Below are 6,138 nucleotides of genomic sequence, written 5' to 3'. Positions count from 1 at the left end.
AGCAAAGTGGGGTCCATGGAGAAATACTTAGGAGAGAAATTCTAACACAGAGAGATCTAGCACTGCTGAGTAGAATATGAATTGGTCTCCAGGCCAGAAAGACTTCCTTGAAGAAATCAGGAAGGAGTTTAAAAATCAACTGAAAAAAATTGGGAAAAGAATTTCAAGAGAAACTTACCATGTTGCAAGAGAAAATTTACATCACACAACAACAAAACAAATCCTTGGAAAATAATACAAAAATAATACAATAATACAAAACGAGAATAACTCTCTCAGATCTTCAACTGGGCAAATGAAAAAAAAAAGGAAATGATTCTCTCAAAACTACATTTGGGCAAATAGAAAAGTCCTTCAAAAATAGAATAGTCCAACTGGAAAAGGAATTGCAAAAGATAAATGAATAAAAATCTTCTCTAAAAAAAAGAATGGAATCGACAGAAAATAAAGACTTCATGAGACAGCAAGATTGTGTTAAAGAAAACCAAAAGATTGAAAAAGATGGAAAAAAATGCAAAATACCTCATCAGAAAAACCACTCAGCCTGAAAACAGATCAAGATGTGAGAATCTATGAATTAGTGGCCTTCATGAAATCATTGAAGAGTAAAAACTAGCCTGGACTTAATATTACAGGATTTAGTGATTGAAAAATTGCCCTGATCTCATGGAACCAGAAGGCAAAATAGCTATTGAAAGAATATATTCATCCCCTCCAGAAAGAGATCCGAAAATGAAAACACCAAGGAATCTAGGTCAAATTCAGATAAAAGAAAAATTCTTACACACAGCCAGAAAGAAAAAAAAAATTAAATATCAAGGAACCAAAGTAAGGATTATGCAGGACCTTGTCTCAGCAACATTATGGAATTGCAGGGCCTGGAATAAGATGTTTTGAAGAGGAAGGGAGCTAGGAATGCAGGCATGTATCCACTAACTGGCAAAGCTGAACCTTTTCTTTCAGGGAGAAAGGTGGATATTTAACGAAATGGGAGACTTCCAAGATTTCATCATGAAAAGACAAAAGCTAAACAGAAAATCTGGACATCAAAAAGGAGGCTCAAGAGGCACATGAAAAGGTAAAAAGCTTATATAAAATAAGATGAAACAGGCTATATACCCACTTGGAAGAAAGAATCTCACTACCCTTAAGAATTATAACCCTATTAAAGAGAATATACATAGCAGAAATGATGGACACTTATAACTTTTCTGTGACTCAGAATAATTTAAAACAATACCTCCTTAAAAAGGTGGAGCAGCAATAGGAAGGGAGGTTGGTGGTAGACTGAATGGGGTAAATCTCATTACATCAAGAGGTGCCAAAGATCTATTACAATTGAGGGGAAGAAGGGAGAAAGTTAAAACCACCTGAATCTTCATTTCATCAGACTTGGATTAAAGGTAACTTAGACACTCTCAATTAAGTTAAGAAACTTATCTTACCTTTCAAGCATTAAAAGGGGCAAAGGGGAGGGTGGAAAAGGAGGGTGAAAATGGGTAATTAACAGAAGGAAGGGAATAAGGGGAAAAGTGAAAGGGGAAAAAGTGGAGGGGGTTGATATAAGAGGGCAAACACTGAAGGTGGCGGTATTCAGAAGCAAAACACTGGGGAATCATGGATAAAGGGAAAAGCAGGGGGGAAATGCAAATAAAAGGAAGATAACATGAAGGGCTGTAAAGAGTTAGTAATTATAAGTTTGAATGTGAATGGGATGAACTCTCCCTTAAAATGTAAGCAGATAGAAGAGTGGATTAAAAAACAGAATCATACAATATGCTGCTTACCTGAAACTCATTTGAAGCAGAGAGATACATATAAAGGTAAAAGGATGGAGCAAAATATACTTTGCTTCAGCTAAAGTGAAAAAAGCAGAGATAGCAAACCTTATCTCAGACAAAGCAGATGCAAAAATAGACAGCATTTAAAGAGATAAGGAAGGAAAATATATCCTCCTAAAAGTTCCATAGACAATAAAGTAATTTCAGAACTAAATATGTATGCACCCAAGGGAACAGCATCCAAATTCTTAGAGAAGTTGAAAGAGCTACAGAAAGTTATAGACAGAAAAACTCTAGTAGTGGGAGACCTCAACCTCCCACTTTCAGATTTAGATAAATCAAATCATAAAGGAAACAAGGAAGAAGTTAAGGAACTAAATTAATTGCTAGAAAATCTAGATATGATAGACCTATGGAGGAAACTGAATGGGGAAAGAAAGGAATATACTTTTTTCTGCACTCCATGTCACTTACACAAAACTTGACCATGTACTAGGGCATCAAAAATGGATGTATTTTTTTTATTTTATCAAATGCTTCTTCAGCATCTATAGTGATAATCATATGATTTCTGTTGGTTTTACTGTAGATATATTTAATAATGTTGAGTGTTTTCCTAATGTTGAACCATCCCTGCCTCCCTGGTATAAATTCTACCTGATCATGTTGTAATTTCTTAGTAATAGCATGCCATAGTCTTATTGTTAAAATTTTATTCAAGATTTTTGCAACAATATTCATTAGGGAGCTTGGTCTATAACTTTCTTTGTCTATTTTGATTCTTCCTGGTTTAGATGGTAATACGATATTTGTGTCACAAAAGAAGTTTGGTAGAATTCCTTCTATTTTTTTAATAGCTTATGTAGAATAGAATTTAATTTTTCCATAAATGTTCAGTAGAATTCACTTGTAAATTCCTCTGGACCTGGATACTTTTTCTTAGGGAGTTTATGTATCATTTCTTCAATTTCTATTTCTTAAATGTGGTTATTTAAGTAATTTATTTCCTCTTCTGTTTTTTAGGACAGTTTGTATTTTTGTAAATATTCATTTAAATATTGAAGTTAAATCAATTAAATTAAATATTTAAACATTTATATAGTCTCAAAATAATCACTTCACTCAAGTTATCCAATTTATTGGCATATAGTTTGGTGAAGTAGTTCCAAATTGTCTCATTATTTTCCTCCTCATTGGTGGTTAGTTCACCTTTTCCCTTTTGAAACTAATAATTTGATTATCTTCTTTCTTTTTTTAATCAGATTAACCAAATGTTTATCTATTTTGTTGGCTTTTTCATAAAATCAACTCTTAGTTTTATTTATATCAATGGTTTTCTTGTTTTGAGTTTTATTAAACTCTCCCTTGATTTTCAGAATTTGAATTTGTTGTTTAATTGCTAATAATTTATTTTCTTTTAAAAATGCAAAGATAGTTTTCAATATTAATCCTTTTAAAAACTTTTAATACCACATTTTCTCACACCCTACTTTTCTCTCCCACCTCCCTAAAGAAGCAAACAATGTGATATGGGTTGTACATGATAAATCATATTAAACTTATTTCTATATTAGTCAAGTTTGAAAGAAGAGCCTAAAATAAGGGACATAGAAAAAATAAAAGAAAGAAAAACCACATTAAAGTAGTCTTTAAAAGTAAACAAAGTAGTTTTTGCTCTACATTTAATATTATATATTATATATATATATATATATATTTCCTCTGATATAGATGGCATTTTGTATAATTTATCTCTCAGCATTATCCTTGATCACTGTACTGCTGAGAGGACATGTGACAATCATAGTTGATCATCTCACAATATTATTAGTGTGATTAGTGTTCACCTGGTTTTTCTCACTTTTCCTCCCCATCAGTTCATCCAAATCTTCCCATGCTTTGCTGAAATGTAACTGCTCATAATTTCTTCTATTTTTCTATTTTTGGTTTTTGCAAGGCAATGGGGCTTAAGTGACATGTCCAAGCTCACAGCTGGGTAATTATTAAGTGTCTGAGACTGTATTTGATTTTATTTCCTCCTAACTTCAGGGCTGGAACTGTATCCACTGTACCACCTACCTGCCCTTGCTCATAATTTCTTAAAGAATAATAGTACTCTGTAACATTCATATAATGTAATTTATTAAGCTATTCTCCAATTAATAGGCATATCCTCAGTTTCTAATTGTTTGTCAAAACACAAAGAACTGCTATGAATTTTATTGTGTATACAAGGGAGTCATTTTCTCTTTTTTAATGATCTTTTTAGGCAGCTTTTTAGTTGATTTTCTTGGGTTATGTAAGGATATAATCAAATCATCATTTTGAAAGAGTGAGAGTTTGTTTCCTCATTTCTTATTCCAATTTCTTTAATTTCTTTTTTCTTCTCTTATTGCTAAAGCTAACATTTATAATACAATTTTGAATAATAGTGGTGATAAGTGGTATCCTTGTATCACCCCTGATCTTTCTGGGAATGCTGTTGGTTTATTTCCATTACACATAATGCTTGAGATAGGTTGAGATAGATACTGCTTGAATAGTACTTGGGGAAGCTAGGGGGTGCAGTGGATAGATCACTGGTGTCAGGAGGACCTGAGTTCAAATCTAAACTCAGACACTTAATAATTCTTTGTGTGATTTTGGGCAAGTCACTCAACCCCACTTCCTTGCAAAAAAGCAAAATCAAAAATAAGATTCATATACCATAATTTTAAGCCAATCTCCAACTGAAAGACATTCCCTCAATTTCCAATTATTTGTGAAAGCAAAAAGAGCTCCTATAAATATTATTGTACAAGGGAGTTAGTTTCTCTTTTTATGTTCTCCCAGGAAGCTTTTTAGCTGCCCAACTAAATTTTTAATGAAATATCCAATTAGTCTTTTACTTTCTCATGTTTTTAATGGGAACGGGGTACTATATTATGTGAAAGGCTTTTTCAGCCTCCATTGAAATAATTTTATGATTTCTGTCAGTTTTCTTATTTATATGGTCAATTATGCTGTTTCCCTAATACTGAATTATCCCTGTATTCCTGGTAAAAATCCTTCTTGATCATAATGCATTATCCTAGTGAAACCTTGCTAAAATATCCTTGCAAAATTTCATTTAAAATTTTTACATTGATATATATTGGCAAGATTTATTTTCTTTGTCTTTTCAATTTCTTCCTGATTTAGGTTGGTGTCATAAAAGGAATCTGGCAGGACACCTTCAGTTAATTCTTTTTGGGGGGCATGAATAGTATTCTTTATCATAAACCTTTCAGAGGGCACTTGGGTCACAACATTGCCTAGAAAAGTTACATCATTCACACTGACCATTCTACAATATTGCTTTTATGCACTCATACAAGTTTTTTTTATTTCACATAACAGAACAACGTTTCAACTCATTTACATAAAAAAATTGCTTATCCAATCCCCATGTGAAGCACATCCCATCAATCTCCAGGTCCCTAACACCAAAAGAGAGATACTGAAATTATCTCTATACATATAGGTTCTTTTCTGGAATATAGACTTAGCAGTGGCACCACTAAGCCAAAAGCTAGGCATGGCCCCATAGGTCTTTGAGTATAACTCTAAAATTGTTCTACCAAATTGTTGAAACTCTTCACAATTCCTCCAACAGTGAAAATTCCACAATTTCCTCCCAGCCCTCCAAAATTTGCTATTTTCTCCATCTGTCTAATTAGCCAATACAATAGATTGAAAAAGGTAATAGCTCAGAATTGCAACCTGCATTTCTCCTATTAATAGTCGGTTTGGAATTTCTTTTAAAAATGGTTTAATTAGCATGTATTAATAATCTCATCTGAAAGCTATTCATATCTCTTGAACATTTATCAATTGAGATATGATCCTTATTTTTTTATAAATTTGTCTCTATGTTTGATAAATGAAATTTTTATCAGAGAAATTTGTTTCAATATTTTTCCACAGAAACTATTACTAACTGTATTTCCCTCCATCCTCTTCCCCCATTCCATTTATTATATTCTCTCACCCTTTCACCCTGTCCCTCCTAAAATGTGTCTTACATCTAGCTACCTACCTCACTTCTATCACCCACTCTTCTACCCTGCTCCTTTTCTCCCATTTCTTTCCTCTCCTACTTTCCACTAGGGCAAGATAGATTTATATATCCTATTGAGTGTGCATGCTATTCCCTCTCTCTGAACCATTTCTAATGAGAGAAAGGCTAAATTACTTTGCATCCCCCCCACTTCCATTCTATTGTGAAAGCTTTTTCTTGCATATTTTATGTTAAGTAATTTACCTAATTCTACCTGTCCATTTCCCACTCCCTCAGTACATTCCTCTCTCACCCATTAACTGTTTTTAAATATATTAT

Source organism: Macrotis lagotis, chromosome X (assembly GCF_037893015.1).
Source record: "Macrotis lagotis isolate mMagLag1 chromosome X, bilby.v1.9.chrom.fasta, whole genome shotgun sequence".
Classification (NCBI taxonomy): domain Eukaryota; kingdom Metazoa; phylum Chordata; class Mammalia; order Peramelemorphia; family Peramelidae; genus Macrotis; species Macrotis lagotis.
Note: the sequence above shows the minus strand (reverse complement) of the source record.